Source organism: Podarcis cretensis (genome assembly GCF_951804945.1).
Source record: "Podarcis cretensis genome assembly, chromosome: 4".
NCBI lineage: Eukaryota > Metazoa > Chordata > Lepidosauria > Squamata > Lacertidae > Podarcis > Podarcis cretensis.
In genome coordinates this window covers 48,276,895-48,296,853 of record NC_137173.1, presented here as the reverse complement: position 1 = coordinate 48,296,853, position 19,959 = coordinate 48,276,895, and positions in this window count along the sequence as shown.

The following is a 19,959-nucleotide window of genomic DNA, read 5'->3' as shown; positions in this document are numbered from 1 at the left end:
AGGTTAGTAAGAGGGGCAAAGGAAAATGAAAAGAGATATTAAAAACTCAATTACTATCATCATCACTGAAGTACAAGGGGTTACTTAACAGAACATGTTACTTCAGCTGACTTTGACATTGCACAAATGTTTTGAAACCATGATGCTTGATGCTACAGGAAGAATCATTAATAAGCAGTCTTTGGGCTCAGTCAGTCAACCAGCTACAAATCCAGCTAACAATAATCTTGTCTAGTCCACATTTTACCATTTTCTCCACAAGAATGTCTTGGGGACTTTGTCAAAAGCCTTACTCTAATCAAGATGCACTATGTCCACAGCATTCCGCTTATCCAATTGCAATTCAAACAAAATAAGAAATTAGATTCTTTGGGCATGAGTTCTTTTTGAGAAACCCATGCTGGGTTTTAGTAGTCACAGCATCCCTTTCTAAGTGCTCACAAACCAGCTGTTTAATTACCTGTTCTAGGATCTTTCCTGGTATCGATGTCAAGCTCACCTGTCGGTAGTTACCTGGTAGTAGTTACCTTTCCCCCCTTTTTGAAGATGGGGACAACATTTGCCCGATCTCACCTGCTCTCCAAGAATTCTCAAAGATCATGGACAAAGGCTCTGAAATTACATCCACAAGTACCTTTTGTACCCTTGGACGCAGCTTATCAGGCCATGGAGATTTGAATTCATTTAAGTAGCTAGGTGTTCCCTTGCTACCTCTTTTCCTATCTTCGGCTCCAGCTCCTTCCTTGTATCATTTATTATGTTATCACCAGATTGGGCACTGCTTTTCTTTTGGGTGAAGACAGAGGCAAAGTAGGTGTCAAGGAGTTCCTCCACCCTTCTGTCACCCAATAGCATTTTACCACCTTCTCCAAGCAAAGGACCTACCACTTGCTTGTTTTTCCTCTTGCTTCAAACATAGCCAAGGAAACCTTTTATTATTATTATTAATCTCTCTTGTAAGCCTAAATTCATTCTGAGCTTTGGCCAGCCTGACTTTCTTGCTGCAGCTGTTGGCTTCTCATGTATGCTCTACCTTTCTTCCATTTCTTAACCATGTTTACTTGAATGGACTTTCTTACTAGTAAATATGCTTAGAATGTAAGCCTTAGTGATGTTGTTTACATTTCAAGTGACATCAGCCTTGTCTCTTAATTAAAGAAAAATCCATTGGGTCAAATCGATCCTATTTAAAATCATCCATATACATAATAAGCCTATGCTCAAAGCCAAATTAATGTCTGCGGCAGGAAGGAGGGCCCAAGGTAGCCCATTATCCATGGTGACCTCAGGCCAAAGAGAGAATTTTGTAAGATCCAAATAACAGCTCTTGGACTCTACAGCTGCAGTTCAATGAGGTATTAATTATAGGCACTTCTAAGTTCAAATCTTTACTAAGTCTGCCTGTGTTGCAAGCAAATTCTGTGTTGCAGTGTGACAACATTGTGTTGTTTGTGAGAAAGGGTGGGACAGAACAACAATAGCAACAATTCTGTTTTTAGGAAGCTGCCTTACATCAAGTCAGACTGTTGGTTCAACTAACTCAGCACAGTCTACACTGACTGGAAGAGTCTCTCCAGGGTTTATCCAGTCTGACTGGAAATGCCCAGGATTTAACCTGGGACCTTCTGCCTGCAAAAGCAGTTGCTTTTCCACCAAGCTGTGGCCCTTCCCCTGCTTACTAGTGCCTTGTCTAAATGTATTTCCCAACTCCAATTCTATACTTAATTACACAGCCACCACTTTTCAGGAAAACTATCTGGATATATAAGGTAAAGGTAAAGGGACCCCTGGCCATTAGGTCCAGTCGTGACCGACTCTGGGGTTGCGGCACTCATCTCACTTTATTGGCCAAGGGAACCAGCGTACAGCTTCCAGGTCATGTGGCCAGCATGACTAAGCCGCTTCTGGCGAACAAGAGCAGCACACGGAAACGCCGTTTACCTTCCCGCTGGAGCGGTCCCTATTTATCTACTTGCACTTTGACATGTTTTCGAACTGCTAGGTTGGCAGGAGCAGGGACCGAGCAATGGGAGCTCACTCCGTCGCGGGGATTCGACCCGCCAACCTTTTGATCAGCAAGTCCTAGGCTCTGTGGTTTAACCCACGGCACCACCCGCGTCCCTATCTGGATATATAGGAACCCTTAAAAAAATAACCACAACTGACTTGTTTTCAAGCATCAGTTTATGCCTGCTACTTCTCTCCACCACCCCCCTTGACACAGAACAGTGTTTGCTGAAGACTACTCAAAAAAATTATTAGCTCTCATGGCATTTACAGCCTTGGATGTATATTACAAACATTAACTAATTAATAATGCATCATTATTTTCAGGCATGTAAGCACTTCTAGACTTTGGGAGAAACCATAATAATTTCCCCACCCTGCATTTATACACCATTCTCCTCCCTGCAAATCTCTAAGATTGCTACTGGCTGACTGTGCTCTGGGTACAAAGCCTGTAAGTGGTTTCTAAAGCTCACGATGCCTTGCAACTGCGGATCTGGCTCCAGGCAAAGCCCTTCGTGAGGTACATTGTTTATAAATTAACATGCACTTAACATTTGCCAGTTGGTTTTTATATAGCCTCTTTAGCTAATTTGAGACCCTGGACTTAACGGACTTGTGCCCTCCCCCTTGAAATGGTCCTGGGTATTACTTCTGTTGTGAAGCACACAATTATTGTCTTCCTTCTCTTTGCCCCTCCATGCCATTCCATGCTTTACAACTGCTTCTTCCAACCCTGATAATATATATGCATATATATTCTGAGCATATGCAATTTAAAGGTAGTAATAAAATGAGCATCTGGAACCATCTGTATGCCTGGACAAGCTGTCCCCAAATATTAAATATTTTTAAAGTAAATAAAAAGTGGGTGGTCACTGTGAGAGCAGGATGCTGGACTTAGATGGACAATTGGTCTGATCCAGCAGGTTCTTCTTATGTTCTTATGACATTGTAGTGACCTGCATCAGCTTTGGAGGGCTCTGATGTTGTCACACCAGCCCTGGTGCTTATGTGGATCCCATTTGCCACTGTTCTCATGATCTACTGCTTTCTGGATGGTTGTTTGGGCTTCTCCTGGGCTGTGGGTCCCTGCACTTTGGCCCAAGCATTCAGCCCTTGCTGCACAACTATATCTTACCTGCCTCTGCAATGTGTATACCCACATATACATTGTTAGGGATGGTATAACCCTACCTTTTGCAGTGAAAGAAATTATTTCAAAAATATTCCATGGCAGATTACATGTACAATGACATTTATTTAAGAAAATGGAGGTGGAGAGCCTAATGACTATACTTCTGCCACAGGAAGTCGGAAGCTGGGACTGGGAAGTGGCGTACTGTGTGACATTAGGATGCCACAAAGCTGGGTACAGATATCTCCTCATTTACCGCCTCTGGAGGAAACACACAAACAGAAAGGTGGATATTTGTTTTTCCCAGTAGTAACTAACTATACAGTGGTACCTCAGGTTAAGTACTTAATTCGTTCCGGTGGTCCGTACTTAACCTGAAACTGTTCTTAACCTGAAGCACCACTTTAGCTAATGGGGCCTCCTGCTGCTGCCGTGCTGCCGGAGCCCGATTTCTGTTCTCATCCTGAAGCAAAGTTCTTAACCTGAAGCACTATTTCTGGGTTAGCGAAGTCTGTAACCTGAAGCGTATGTAACCTGAGGTACCACTGTATATAGGGAAATATCGTGTATTAAGAGACAGGTGCAAGTGATTCATTAAATTTGGCTTAGTAACTACCTTTACTGAAGAAAAAGGCATCACTAGGGTCACTAAGTAAGGAAATTGGATGGCATCAACATGCTTGTACAGTACAAATGTTTGTTTTACATCTGCCAAAAGATAAGTGCTGTACTAATGCTGAATATTATAGGAACGAACAGAAACCCACATTGGATGAGCAGACACACCAATAATGATCATCCTGAAAATAATTCATTTTCAGGTAAGAATCATAGAATTTTAGAGTTGGAAGGGATCACGAGGGTCATTTTGTCCAGCCCGCTGCAATGCAGGAATCTCAACTAAAGCATCCATTTCAGATGGCCATCCAACGTCTGCTTTAAAACCACCAAGGAAGGAGAGTCCACACACTCCTTAGGAAGTCTGTTTCACTGTCAAACAGCTCTTCCTGATGGTTAGTTGGAATCTCATTTCTTGTACTTTGAAGCCATTGGTTTGGATCCTAACCTCCAGAGCAAGAGAAAACAAGCTTGCCCCATCTTCCATGTGACAGCCCTTTAGATGTTTGAAGATGGTTATCATATCACCTCTCAGTCTCCTCTTCACCGAGCTAAACATCCCCAGCTTCTTGAACTGTTCCTCATAAGGCTTGGTTTCCAGTCCTTTGACCATCTTGGTCACCCTCCTCTGCACATGTTCCCCCCTGTCAATATCTTTCCTAAATTGTGGTGCTCAGAACTGGACACATAAACTGGAATGTAACAGATCTACTTCTGAGTAATGATGTCTCTGATAACATATAAAGACACCATCTTTGATTTTAACAAATACCCATATACCCCGAATAGCACTATGGTGCTTTTATCCTCGCACAGCAGAAACAAATTTCTTATGCCACCGTAGTCCTCACTCTCCTGCCTTGTGACAATGCATCTTTGGATAAACTGATTAGTACATTTTATGAAACACTAAATTGCCGTGTTAATTTTGAAAGCTTTGAAATGCTGAAATGGTAGTTTGCTTGAAATTTACAGTGGTCATCTTTCTTTTTGGTATATGGCCTGTGGAAGGTTTCATATTTAATTAAGGGTGCCCAATCCTGCAGAAGACCCACTGAAATTAATGTGTGCAGTGCAGCAGCATTACCAAGTCTGTAACTTACTATATTGTCAATAAAATAAAACATAATTTAAGAGTGTGGAGTTTGACATATAGATGCTGTTTCAAAGCCAGCACCTACTCTTGTGTTCTCCTGCCATGTTAAAATTAACCACCTGTCTGAGAACTTATGGCTACTATAATTCTCCAACTAGTCATTATAAATAGCAAACTTGTAAATACTTTGACAGCTTTCAGGGATCACTGACCTTGAATTCCCTTCCCAAAGTATAGCTAAAAATTGTGCAAGCTATCTGTGTTAAGCAGAGCCTATATTTATACAATTTCTACAAATGGGTAATACAGGAAAGTAGCTTCCTTCTCTTGGCCTCATGCTGCTAGTTTTACTGGATCTATTTTAACAAGGGGTGGGATCATTTTTAAAGAACCATCAATTCATGATACCCTTAAAGGTTGTGGCCTCCAAAAATATTAGGGCAGATTGCTCATGAAATTCTCCTTTCCAATCCTCATCGGAAATGGCTTATTACAGTGAAGTTTGCTCAGGAGAAGTTGTATTTTTTTAAAAAAATGATGTAGAACATTTGTATGCTGCCCTTCCTCCAGTGGGTTCCAGGCTGGTGAATAAGTATCCAAAATATGTTATTTATATAATACAACACAAAAATATACAATGAAACCATAACATTCACAACAATATGAGGTGGTAACTTAAACTCACATATCATACTAAGGTATGACATAGAATAAGAAGCCTAGGGAAATAGAAACATTTTATCCTGGCACCCAAAAAATAGTGGGTTCCAGGGGCTCCTTTTTAGAGAGGGTATTTCATAACTGAGGTGCCACCACCAAAAAGACCTCTCCTTTGTTATGTAGCACACTTGTGATAAGGTACTTTGGGAAGAGTTTTTGGTTAGGTTAGGTGGGGTGGAAAACCTCTGACCAACCATGTGCTACTGGACTCCAGCTTCCATCATCCTGGCCACTGCCCATGTGGTCTTGGATTGATGAGAGTTAGCATCCAACAACATCATGAAGGACCACAGGATCTCCATCCCTAGCAAACTCCCCAACATACTTACCCTTTGTTTTTGCTTCAATAGCTACAACATATGAATTTCATTTTCCGAGAGCTGGTTATCCCAGACCATCTGAGCTGTGCTCACTGAGCTACTCCGATGAGTAACATTCTTCCAGCTTGATCCAGCCACCTATTCTGGCAGGAGCAGAGACCTCAAAAGATCTTTGCTCTACATTGCAGCAAGAAGCCAGGCCACCAAATGTCAGGAACATTTCAGTGATTTGCCCAATAGCAGTACTTTATTTTAACTTTCCTGGTATCTCATATTTACTCCCGTAGGCTGAAACAGAAGGACCTAACTGCTGTTGGGGCAACTAAGCCCCATATTCCATTAGCAGTGAGCATATATAGGGAAGCGTATACACCTTCCCTGTTGCCCTGGTGTGGCGATTAACAGGTGCAAGCCCAGGGGATCATGGGAGATGTAGTTCTGCCAATGATTGCTGCAGTTACACTGGAGGGCTTTTGTATGCCAGTCGGGAGAGCTTGGGGAACATGAAGGCTGGAATATTCTGTCTCAGGTTGGCTGATCCATGGGGCAGGGTGGTGGTGGTCCAAATTAATCTAAGAAAAGCTTGAAAGAGCTAAAAAAATTCTACCAGGAAGTCCCTTCGATGTCACTGCTTCTCTGTAAACTTAAAAAGGACTAAACTGTTGGTATATTTTCCTTTGATGTTTTCACAGATTATGCCAGCTGCCATTCTGTAATTAGGACAGCTTTGTTATCATTGGTGGCATTGAGCAGTGCAGGGTGGTGGGTGATGGAATGGGGAACAACTAAAGGTCTCTAAGTATGGCCTAGGAAGTCAAAAGCTGCCCCAAAGATCCAATAACTGATTTGTCTTAAAGCTTAGGTCTCAAAGCTATTGTTCACATGACCTTTGAAGAAATCTGGGGCTGAAAGCATTACTTAATAAAACCACAAGCTATCCAAAACTCAATAACTGGAGATTACAAATGAGGGTTGTTAAGAAGATCGACATGTGTTATTTTTCTTCTTGTTTATTTTCAAGTGGTGAAAAGGCTACGATCAATAAGAAGACTAGTTAGCCAAGTAATTCATTTCAGCATTTTGCATCAAGATTTTCCTGAAACAAAGGATTGCTACAGGGTGTCAGCTGATGCATATTGATAGCATAAAAATGTGATCACATGACTTGTGAGTTAACAACTTAGAACATTCACAATCACAGCAATTTATAACAAGTTTGGGCACTACACAAAATGTTAAGGAAGCATTTATTCAGCAAGGAGTATGACCCATTCCATACATAGTCTTCTGCCAGTTGGAAGAAGCTTTGACCTCCCAGACTCTTTTCATTTATGTTTTAGTGGTCCTCAAATGGTCCAAATTTCAAATCTTCTATGCTTTCATTCCATACTAGTCAAATACTTTATATTTGTATTTTTCTAGCCAACCTGAAAAGTGCATTGAAGGTGAGGGGAGGCCAGTAGGCATGATCCGAATCTCTCCCCACCTTCACTGAGGGCTCTGTAGCTCTCTTCAGGTGTTGCCTAAGCTTCAGAGTAAACATGTGGGGTGCTGGGGCTGGGGGTGGGGGAGGAGGAGGCAAGTGGGCATGAGCTTCCTCACTGTTTCCATTTCTGTTGGTAGTATCTAGTTAAGTCATACTCAGAGTACACACATTTAAGCCAATGTACTTACTCTGTGTGTGACTAATGCTAATGCTGGATACCAACCACCACCTACAGTTGCTTCAAAACCATTGTTGCACATTTGAGAGAAGCTTTCCATTAAGTTAACAGTTGAGCTCAGTCAACAATAGTGCAGACAAGAAATAGTCCTTTCAAATTGTTGCCCCAGGTAATACCCACAGAATGTGAAGTAGGACAGTAGCAATCAGAGCACAATAGCAAACATATGCCTTTGCCAATAAAAAAAGCACTTGAGAATTTCTTAATTATGGCTTTCCATTTGACTGGTTTTTAAAATGTTAAAATCCTTTTTAGTTAAAATTATGAAGAAGACATAATTTTTTAAATTTTATTTCCAAAATCCAGTTTAGTGGCCACGGCTCCTGTCTTTTCTAGAACCAGACTATGCAGCAGAAAAAATTGTCCAAACAGCCAATAAAGCTTATTGTATCTCATTTTAGAGGTTTTACTCTCACCTCTCTCTATTTTGAGAAAAAGCTCATGAATAACACAGAGACCTGTCTTTCCAATACAGAACATTAAATTCAGCTTCATTCAGAGTGTGCTTCTTTGTGTCTGTTCTTTTACTCACTGAAGGATGTTAAAAGATAACACAGGATGGCAACCCTGAAATTAGAGAGAACGTCCTTCAACTGTTGTGCTAATTTCATAATTCTCATTGCAAAATGGTGACTTGAATCAAATGGCTTTAAACAGATATAGCTTTTTCTTTTCTTTTTTTTTAAAAAAGAAACTACTGAAAAATTTAAGAGCAGGTAGTCATAAATGAAACCAATTCATCCCAGGGGTAAAATAGACTGTCTTTCATGGTAGTCAAAAGCAAAGAATGTTTTCTAAGAAAGAACTGTGTGCCAGCATGTCAACAATGTGGCAGATCTTACCAATTTCAAAAGGCTAGCTTTGTTACAGTTGGATCACACGTTCCTTATCAATCTAGTGCATGTACGAATGAGTGAGCCATTCCAAATGTGACACCCCGTATTTGATTTTGGCACATGGAAAACAACTGGAGTAGGAACTCAGTTTTCTGTTGTGTATCTATCTAGCATCATTCCTTGATTTTGATTGACATACATTTTGTTAGGCACGTTAAAAATTCCAAAGATAAACTTGCAGAAAACTAAAAATGGCGCCCATTCACCATTCACACATTCAGTCACCTAAGGCTGGCTAATCCTGTGATGCGCAGTCATGTGTGAACTGGCCCTTAGTTCCCTGAAGCATAAAAGCTGTAAGCTGTACAAAAATGCAACACCAGATACCATTAAAACTAGAATTAGCATCTAGAACTATTTCCTGAAATTCATTTCAACAACATTCAGGTGTCCACATTCAGCTCTCTGCCCAGAAGCCGAACCAAGAAGTAACTGGAAAATCAATCATGCCTTTGACTTTGTTATTATTCCCGCATGGTTCAAAACAGTACTCTTACCATTCCTTGGTTTGTGATTTTGGATTAAAGACAAAGTGTCCTCTCTTATCCTTCAGCAATTGTGGCAAAGTATTTCTATAGGATAATTCGTAGGCAGTAGTAATCTACATAATGCTTTCTGTAGTTACAGAAGTCAAATGCCTGATGCAGAGAGACAAAGGATCATTTGCTAGGGGTCACAGAAAATTGTTCATGGTGGCAGAATTTACCATTGCTAAAACATAGCTTTCTTTAATGTATTAGCTTTGCTTTACGGCTTTATTATCACACCAGCAGAGTTTCCATCAGCATGTAGGGCTGTAGGCTATTTTTGATCTCTGGTCATGGCTAGGGAGCTGGTGGTACACAATGAGAGTTGGGGTGTCTTGATGTGCTCCACACGCAAGAGAGATGTATGCTTCTCCCCACACAAAGTATGATCAAGAGACTAGCTGCCTTCAAACCCAATTTTCTCTTCCTAATTTATTAAGGTTATAGAACAAACTTGTTTGTCAACTTGGTTTGATGTATTGGCACCATTCTGCATAGAGAAGATCTATATCATTAGAATTTAGTGTTTTGACTCTGGAAGAATGGCAAACAAAGGTGATGGACTTTATGGGACTGGCTGAGATGACGGGCAGAATCCGCGACCAGGGGAAGGAGACAGTGGAAGAGGACTGGAAGAAATTTAAAATATATCTCAAAAACTATTGTAAAATTGAGGAATGTTAAGATGTCAGGGGGTAAGAAGCAGAGAATTGCAGCTGTAACTAAAAAACTAAAGGAAATTTAATGAAAGGAATTAAGACAATTGACTAAAGGGTTGCTAAAGAATCACTAAACAAGGATGCAGGGATGGGGAGGTATGGGGAAGTCAAAAGAAAGAAGGGCATGAAATTATAATCTTGAAGTTATATTTTTTTAATTGTTTGGTATGTTTTTGTTTGTGTTTTGATTTTCCTGTTTTTCTTTTGTTTGTTTTGTTCTGTTTTTATTATGTGTTTGAAAAACGAATAAAAATTATTTTTTTTAAAAAAAAAGGAATTTAGTGTTTTGATTCATTTTTATTGTACAGTATAGCCATTTTTGTGGGATTTTTTATTTTTAACCTTATTTTCCAGTTTGTAAAAATACATGCAACAAACAATCCCCATATACTCAACATTCCATGCACATACGATGTAAATAATAAGTTTGTGAATAGTTTACAGTTTGTAAATAGTTTGGAATGGATTGCATCAGTTAGGTGTCTTCTACTCTCCATCTTAACAGATGTCCCAGAGTGAGTCATGGGTAGCTAGCGGTGGGGGTAAAATAGCATCTTGTTTTGTATACATCTTAGCAGAATTTTTATACATGTTTTTTGCTCTCACTCAATTCTGTTCAACGAAGAAAGAAAGAAAAAGACAGAGTTCTGATCCCTTTAATAGTTTTGTAGAACAGGGACTTTCATCTGGTATAGTTGTTGCTAGCTATGCTTACTGAAATCCCCTCTTCTTCAAGACTATTGAAGGTGCATGAGCTTTGTCCTTAATAAATAATCATTTATTTGTTTAAAAAAACTATTTGGGTACATGAAGAGTTAATAGCCGACCCAGATAGTCCCCCGCTGATCCGGTAATGAGTAAGCAATGCAGCTGAATGTCAATGGCTTGCTGTGAACTTGGGTAACCCAGCTGAGTCCTGCAGTTGCCAAAGCTGGAGGAGGTAATCAGCTTGACCTCTGTGACCTTCCTGAGGCTGTTTCTGTGTCTTGCATCTACAAGTCGGTTTGCATATGACTGCTACGTGCTGCTTTGGCGGAGTGTGCAACTGTTTTATAACAACTATGTTTGCGTCAGCTAGTGAAAGTAATCTAATATACCTTAGTCCAGTGGCTATATGTTGCGCTGTACAGTATGTAGTCATTTCTTTCTAACTGGAGTGTAGAATCATTCCCACCTGGGAAATCTCTTCAGGATTTCCAGGAACGACTATGGCATCTGACCTTCAACTGTTATTAAAAGAAGTCAATGATTGTATAACTGCCTGTAAGAGATCTTCATTTCTTCTGGGTCTTTGGTTTCATCAAATGCCTACACATTCCTGAGCTTCACAGCTTCTTTATTCCTTTACTTGTTTATCCCTCCATAAGTATTTGTTTATTCCTTCACAGTACTTGTTTATCCACCAGCTTTTTTTTTTTTTAATGCTTGGTTGCAGAGGACTCCCATTCCTTTCATATTCAAAACAGATTGATTTTGATAGCAACAGTTAAGCTGTTCCGGTTACCCCAGAGAATTGAAATGCTAGCTGGTTTGTAAGTCATCTCCGGTGATTTGGGCTAACAGCCTATTTCCATAAGGTTTCTACAACTGTACTGTAGACCCAAACTACAGTGCATACTTTGTGTTTGTCGCCAATGGGGGGGGGGGCAGGACGATTTGCTGGGGAGAAGGAGCAGCTGCTTGCTTAACCCTTCTTCCTCTTTTTCAATTTTTGATTCTCCTCCAAGATGGCTCAGAAAATTGAGCCAATTATGAGATGAGCAGGGAAGCTTGCTCATTACTCATTATTAGTATTTGTTATGATTTTGTCTCCCATCCCTGAGGCTCATGGTAAATGACATTTGGGATATAATATACAGTCCATAAGTCTTATGGAACTAAGGCTGCAATGCTGAGCACACTTACTTAGGAGTAAGCCCTAAAGGACATGGTTAACATAGGATTGCATTATGCATAAGATTTACTACTGGATCTGTATAAATAAGATTGGGCAGTGCTTTTTTTCTATATATAAAAAAATGTTTAGGGGTACTCTCATTTTCCTACTCATATTGAAATACTGCCCCTCAATGAGGCCAAACTTAGATTCATTCACAAACTGTTTAGGGGTATGCGTACCCCTCTATCCTCCCCCCCCCCAGAAAAAAGCACTGGGATTGGGCAGTAAAATGGACACACACATATACTGTATATCTGCCTTGCATTGTACAGAGTGGGAAAGGTTAGGAAACCTTGTTAAGTGTTAAGACGTCCCTTCGTTAGCAACTTGATAAATTGTTGATCTATTTGTAATCTGTGACAGGTGATGATGAGTGGGAAAGGTATTCAGCCATGGATAGAGTACTAGGAGGCTCCACCAAGGCTAGTGTAAAGTAAGCATTAAAAGCAAGAACCTGCTCAAATGAAAAAAAGGGCGGATTCAGTGAGATTTGGGGCAAACCTGCATAAAAGGCCTTATGGGAGCAACTGGAAATTATGAATATAAAGCAAGTAAGCTAGAAGGGTTCAGAGGAATGCTTGGCCAGGCAACCAGTGGGACATGAGGTTGCTGCAATCCTGACTGGAGATGGGAACATGAAGGGCCATCAGGTGTTTTTGGAGCACATTGTCAGGAGTGCGTGCAGGAGCCAGGCCCTGTGACTAGTAGGGCCTTGCAGGACTGGGGCCTTCCTGAGTTTGGCCTGGAAGGGCAAGGCGCAGCCACACAGGTGAGGCTTGACAGAAGACTCGTAGCACCTGGTAGCAAGGGCTGGGAGGGATATATAAGACCAGCATTTCCCTCTGACTCTTTGCCACTGCAACACGCTACCCACCTAGCTGTGCTTTGGCATCCTGACTCCTGGTATTCTGACTCTTGGACTCTTGGCTTCCTGACCCTCGGACTCTTGGCTTCCTGACCCCTGGACTGCTGATTCCTGCTTCCCGACCTCTACCCTGGTCCCGATGTACCAAGCCGGGACTCTGACTACCCGTAACCTGGACACACATACTTTACATGGAGAAGATATTCAGTTTCAGCAGTTAAGGTGGTGTCTGGAATCTCTAACCCTTCAAATGTTAAACTATAACTCATCGTCCCTGGCCATTTGCCACGCTGGCTGGGGCTGGTGGCAGCTAGAATCCAACAACATTTAGAGGGCCAGAAGTTCCTTATCCTTGGTCTAGGCCCTAGCAGGGAAATGCTTTTGAATGGTTGTTTCTGCTGCCATAGGGGCATTATGACCTGGTAAACTGGTAATGTGGGGGATTAGTGGGCACTGTGGAAAAGATTTTCACATATTTCTTTGAACTAGCTGGGCATTGGGGGGGGGCTTCAGGTTTGAACTAGCTGGGCATGGGGGGGGGGGCCCTTCAGGCTTCAGTATTGTGGCTGTTTTACCCTTTGCCCAGATTGCTGCGGCTTCTTTGTTTTCTCATCGGTGTGCAGGAATATCAATTGGGAAACACACAGAGGTCCATTTCTGCTTGAGTCATTGATGAAACAGAGATGATGATCATGGTTATAATACAGCAAAAGTGGAGAGATATGAGAGGAGGAAAGAGATGGGGCTTTAAAGTATAACAGAAAGGGCAGAAATAAGGTTAAGGACAAAGAGACGGTGATAAACAGAGGGTGGGAAAGAGGAGCCACAAAGACAAAGATATAAAAGAGAACAGGTTAATTGGGAAGGTCGAGAGAGAGAGAAATGTCAGCAAGGCAAAGAGACAGGCAGACATTGAGGGAAGACCTTGGAAAGCGCATGTCTCAGAGAGGGAGCAACACAAACAAGAAGGCACGAAGGATGAGGTGCAAGTAGTTTTGAGGGGATGCTATAGTGAGAACTTGAAGATCTCATAGAAGGAAGGGGGATGGAATAAAGTCATCTTTTTACTATAATCTAATTTGCAGTGCTCCTTCATGTCTGTAATTGGCTCATTAAATGTGTCACAAGGAAGGAAATGTGAGTTTTATGGATTTGGTTTAATGAAAATTCATACTGTTATACTTTTGCTACAGGGTCTGAAACTGTAAGGCTGGTTTTAAAATTTTTAGATTTGATTTAGTAAGAGAAGTCTTTCGGGGATGCTTGTTTCCAGCTATGCAGGTAGTAACAGGTAGAGGAGGGATAAGAACATTGAAGCTGGTTCTTGTAAAATGTCCTGAAGAGGGCTTCCTGCTGTGGCAGTTTTGTGGTTTGTGTGGGCAAATTTTGCAGGTGCATCAGGAGGACGACTTAGGACACAGTTCGAGTCAAATCTTTCATCAAACCATCATATTCCAGTAAATCTCCAGAATGGTTAAATCAGGGGTGGCAAAAATAAAAATGAAAATTGGGCTGTCCTTCTCTTGTCCTAGCCCAACCCCTTGGGGCTTACACACTGGCAGTGGATGTGGCCAAAAGTCAGTGTGGCTTTGTATGCACACATACAAGATGTGCACATATACAGGGCATGCAGCTCTGTTAAGGGGACTCATTTCTGCCTCCCCTTAGGGCTAAATAGATTGCTACGTACAGTTCTGGTTATCCTGTCTTAAAAGTAATATTGTAGTACTGGAAAAAGTCTCAGAAAGGCAAGCTCAAATGATTCTGTTCCTTACAAGGAAAGCCTAAAACAGGCCTTTCTGAGCCAAGGGCCACATTACCCCAAGGGAAAGCTGCGTTTCAGTCCTGAGCAAAGCCAAACCCAAATATTGGTGGGGTAAAATCCACATATAACCACAAATCTACATCACCCCCACCCTGTAGGTTCCATAGAAGAACCATATTTGTAATTCTTAGTAACGCCACTCAAATTTCACTTTCCTTGAGTGTGAACAACAAACTATGACCCCACCTTACTGTTAGGTCAGAACTGGGAACTATTGTTTATTTGGATTGAAACACAAACCATGATATGAAGCCAAGTTTTGTCCTTGTATTCCTGATCATGGTTTGCTAGTGGGGAAAAAGCCATGATCCACAGCTCAGATATGATACTGATCCAGGGATTGCAGTTTGTTACTCATGCTCTTGGTAGGAGAGGAGTGAAATGGGTGCGATCCCTGCAGTCATGGTAAACCATAGAGCAAACGAGGCCATGTGTACCGTAATTTATGTCATAGATTATGGTCAAAATCCTATGCAGAGTTACAAGGGGAGGAAATCCTACTGAACATAATAGGGCTTAGTTCTGAGTAAACATCAAGAGGATTTAGGTGGCAGTTGCAGATTAACATAGGGAACAAATCCACCGAACCAGCAGAACTGAGTAAAGTGAATAGGATTGCCTTGTAAATCAAGAACTGGAGATGGAAACTATTGCTTTGAAGAGAATTAAATTAATGCAGAGACCATGGGCCTACCAATGACTACCTATTGCACCAGTTGTAATACAGCCTCAGTGTTTGATGACAGTACAATTCTGAGTACAATAAGCCTGCAGTTTACATGGATTTAAGTTGCAGGCTTACTATGCAGTGAATATGCATTCTTGTGAACTACTCAGAGGCATCTATTTGGTTCCTGTAATAAGCAGAATAATGAACTAGATTGACCTTTAACTGACAGGAGGGCTTTTCTTCTGTGGTCCTAAGGCAGGGCTGGGGAACTTGTGGCACACCAGATGTTGTTGGACTCCAGTTCCCAACAGCACCAGCCAGCAAAACCAATGGTCAGGAATGATAGAACTTGTAACCCAACAACTTCTGGAGGGACACAGAGCCAACCATCCCTGTTTATATGCTTGCCCTGATCCATGATGGTGCAAGAGTGGATTGGAACTGATTCAATCATCTAAACCACTGTGAACATTGTCATTTTGAAGCAGAGTCAGTGTCTTTGAGGAGGTTAATGGCTTAAAAGGGAATTGAACTATCTCGGCTCTGAAATCAAGTATTATGATTTTGGAACGAAACGGCAGCAGTGACAGTTATTTTAAATGGACTGTCAATTTGGGACTATCTCACTTGCCCCAAGGGGGTAATAAGCCTAAAACATGAATATCAGAGTCAGTTTTAGAGGTTGCGTGCCCACAGCATTGTAACATCATCGCGGGAGCAGGGTAAAATGAGTATGTTCACAGACCTTGGTCGGAAGTCACACTTTTGCACTAACACATCACCTGTTGCAAGTCCCTTAAATTAAAAAGGTGGCCTTTGTCCAGCTTGGTGGTCCTGGCCTTCCTTTCATCTGCATGTGCCAAGCATCCCTTGTGAATCCTGCAGCACGGATAGGTGACTGCAATGGTCTTCTGGTGAATTGGTGAGAGGGTTGCCACCATCCACACCACATATTCACGTGACAGTGGCTCTAGTGGAATAAAATAGAACTTCAGTGCTTCCACTAGTTCATTTCACATATCTTCATTTCTGTTGTAACTGCTTCCAGAAAAAAAATCACTTGCAACTCCGAAAATAGCAAAAGTGACAAAATGTGAGACAGTATATCAGCATGCAGTTCTTTCCTGCTGTTACCATGAGTGAATCATGCATGTGTGGAAAGGGTGGTGGAAGGGTGACATTGTGCACTGGTGTTCATTGTTGTGTCACACCACTGGTGTGAATGAAATTTAGCATGAAATGCCAGTATATTGATCAAAAAGCCACAGTCTCATAATGCAGCAGGAAGTGCAGCATGGAAGGAACATTAGGAAATGGGACAGCAGCACTAGCATTATAATCAGGAAAACTTACACAGTATTTCCCCACATCTCAATGCACCCTTAAACTTAGAGAAAAGCTTCCCATTGATTAATTCCACAAAATGTTTTAGTGGAGATGTAGGATAAATACTGAGGAGTCTCAGGTTAAAATCTCTGCAAAGCTCAAAAGGCCCTTAGCTGGAACTGTCTAATAAATAACTCCTGATTGTATCCTCACCTATATACCAAATGAGTGTGTGTGTGTGTGTGTGTGTGTGTGTGTGGAGACACAACTTTGTTTCCCCCCTATTGATTTCCTGCCTGTGATCAGAAAGCAAAGCTCCTAGATGCTTTTCTTCCTTTTTCTTCTTCTTTACATGGGCAAGGTGGACTTCAACAATATTTTCCGTGTTTGTATGGTTGGTTGGAAACTTTAGCCCCATCAAAAGGGAAGTGCAGTGCTTCATGTGATGGATGGCTTGGCCCTAATAGTTATTTTAAGTTGCAGGACTCCTTATGCGAAGTAATAAGAAGAGTGCCTCTAAGCACTCTAACCCCACGTAGCTGCAATTTAGTGCCACACTTGTAATGCTATGGTCACTCACCACCACGGAAGTTATGTATACAGTCACAGATCTTCATTGGACATTTTATCATTTTTACTTACAAATACATATTATCCCTTCCTACAACAAGATGGTTCTTACTGCCAAGTAAATATACTTTCTCATCAGGGCAGCAGAAAGAATCATTTTATACCTATAGTCATGACGGTGCCATTATGCACTTCAAGTTACAATCCTCTGGTCCTTGAGAAGGCACCGCAGGGGCAGAAGATATTACAGATCTCCCTTTCAGAAAGCGGAGAGATAACTGTGCCCTTGAAGAGGAAGATCTGACCTCCCCCCCCCCCAGGGCCCTTACTTACTGCCACAGAAACATTTGGTGGCTCTTGCCAGACCAGAATCAGAGCTCCGTCCGAGGCAAGAGGAAAGTGTTCTGGTGTGTGTGTGGCATGTGTGCTGGGGGTGGATCCGGGAAAGCAATCTAAAACATGCTGAAGCATATGAAATACTGTACATATGTTCCCCTCTCACTGGAAGACAATGGGAAGGATAATGTTTATGACAGAGGAAGAAGGAGGAGGAGGAGGAGAAATAAAAACGGGCAAGTGCCACTCCATTATCACTTCTGACTTGGCTGCATGAGCCCGGCAGAGCATTGGAAACAGTGGTATGTCCTCTTTCGGTTCTCTCCTGCTTACTTTTTCGGATTGCTCCATAAAATTATTTTTTTCTTTTTTAAAAAATCAGAGTTGCCTCTCAGAGAACACCCTCCCATCAGATGTCAAGGAAATAAACAGCTATTTGACTTTTAGAAGACATCTGAAGGCAGCCTTATTTAGAGAAGTTTTTAATGTTTGATGTTTTATCGTGTTTTTAATATTCTGTTGGGATCCGCCCAGAATGGCAGGATACAATGGTACCTCTGGTTACCAACTTAATTCGTTCCGGAGGTCCATTCTTAAGCTGAAATTGTTCTTATCCTGAGGCGCGCTTTCGCTAATAGGGCCTCCCACTGCATGCCCACCTCTGGCGCGTGATTTCCATTCGCATCCTGGGGCAAAGTTCGCAACCAGGAGCAGCTACTTCTGGGTTAGCGGAGCTCGTAACCTGAAGCGTTTGTAACCAGAGGTACCACTGTATCAATTATTATTATTATTATTATTATTATTATTATTATTATTATTAAAATAAAATAAAATTTTGCATTAGTAGTAGTAGTAGCAGTAGAATGTAGTAGCTGTGAAGTGCAGAATAAGGACGGGAATCGACTGATGGCTGACATAAGTGAAGTAAAACACATCTAAAGTAGGGTGGGAGTGACTGTAAGGCCATGAAGTCCAGAATCTAAAATTGCCGCCATGGCTAGGTTCTTCCTCCACCGTCAGAGGCAGTATGCCTCTGAGTACCAATTGCAGGAAATCACAGGTAAGCAAGTGCTGTTGAGCTCAGCTTGCATGCTTCCCCCACACATTTGGTTGGCTGCTGTGAGAACAGAATGCTGGCCTAGATGGAACAGTGGCCTGATCCAGAAGGCTTTTTCTTTGTTCTTATGCCTAAGCGCACAACTGCTTATTTTCTTTTCACCTGTATAATACCTGTTACGGTCCATGATTAGCTACCTCATTGTATTATATAATATGTATTTTAATGCATTTTAATACTTCCACAAATCTTTCAGGGTTGACAACTGGAAAAAGTGGAACAATCAGAGAGCATATTCACTATTCCCCAGTTTAATCATATGCTGGGTTTATGCAGATTTTCCTGGATAAATTAACCTGTATTCATTTATTAAGGTTAATTAACACATTAATTCCCTGGGGAGGCAGATTTACTACAGATTTTAAAAATTGCTTTTCCAAGTTAGTTCAGAATTGGTTGGGAGCCAGCTGAGTCCTGCTCTGAAAAGAGATGGTGCTTTAGCTGAATGCATTCAGTAATGAATTACGTGCATTTTGAGAACAAGAAAACATTGCATTGGGAAGCTCGGATATATATGAACTGTGCAAGAAACACAGCAGTGTATTTAATGACCTTTGATAGCAGTGTTGTCATATGAAGAAAAAATTCAGAAACTGGGTAAGCCCAGACTCAAATCTACTGACCTAGAGGACGAAGGAATGATAACCCAAGTTGTCATTGACCCTGGCTGCCCAGACGGCACTCTGTGCTGTTGTTTATACAAGAAGGGATTGTTCTTGAACAGCTTCTTCTTCAATGCACTAAAAGGGAACATTATTATTATTATTTCCAATTCTTCCTCCTTTCAACTCCTGTCTTGCAGATTACCTAGGCAAGCTGACTAATCAAAGCATGAGTGCCAGGGGAATCACAGTCTGACAACGTTGAGTGATGGTTGGCACAGGTAATTGCTGATTGGATTGAAATTGATTGCCATTCCTCACTGGCACATGAGAAGCTAACAAAGATTCACTGGCCACAATCCAGTGCACATTTATGTGCACTTAAGTCCCGCTGACAACTGCTGCTGTGGCCTCAACATCAGACGAAAAGATGGTAGCAAATGGAAAGTGCTCATCATGGAAGGATTATTTTTCAGGGCATGTAGCCTGGGAAAGTCTGTTCTCTCTCTTGAAATTGCCTTTCTAATGATTAATTGAGTGTTTACATCTAGAATCATGGACAATCTTTATCTCTTTTAGTTTTCACCTGCCTCCAGTCTTGCTTTCTCATTTATTCTTTCCTTCTTTATTCGTATCACACAAAACTTTTGCCAGGACTCACTTCATATTCTTCCTTGCAAGTATTCATACTTGGAATATCTCTAAAAATCATACCCATCATCAGGTTGCCAAACATGCTACATACCAATGTCATATGCAAAGGAGTCATTGACTTCAACAGAGCCATGCAGGATTTCTTTCAGGAGATATGCCTGTTTTCCCACTTGTGTACTGACAGAAGGGCCGGTGCTCCTGTAAAAGTCACAGTTCTTCACAGAATTGAACATTAAGGCTGATTTTGTTACCCAGGAGGGAAGGAACCAACATTTAGGCAACAATAGGAA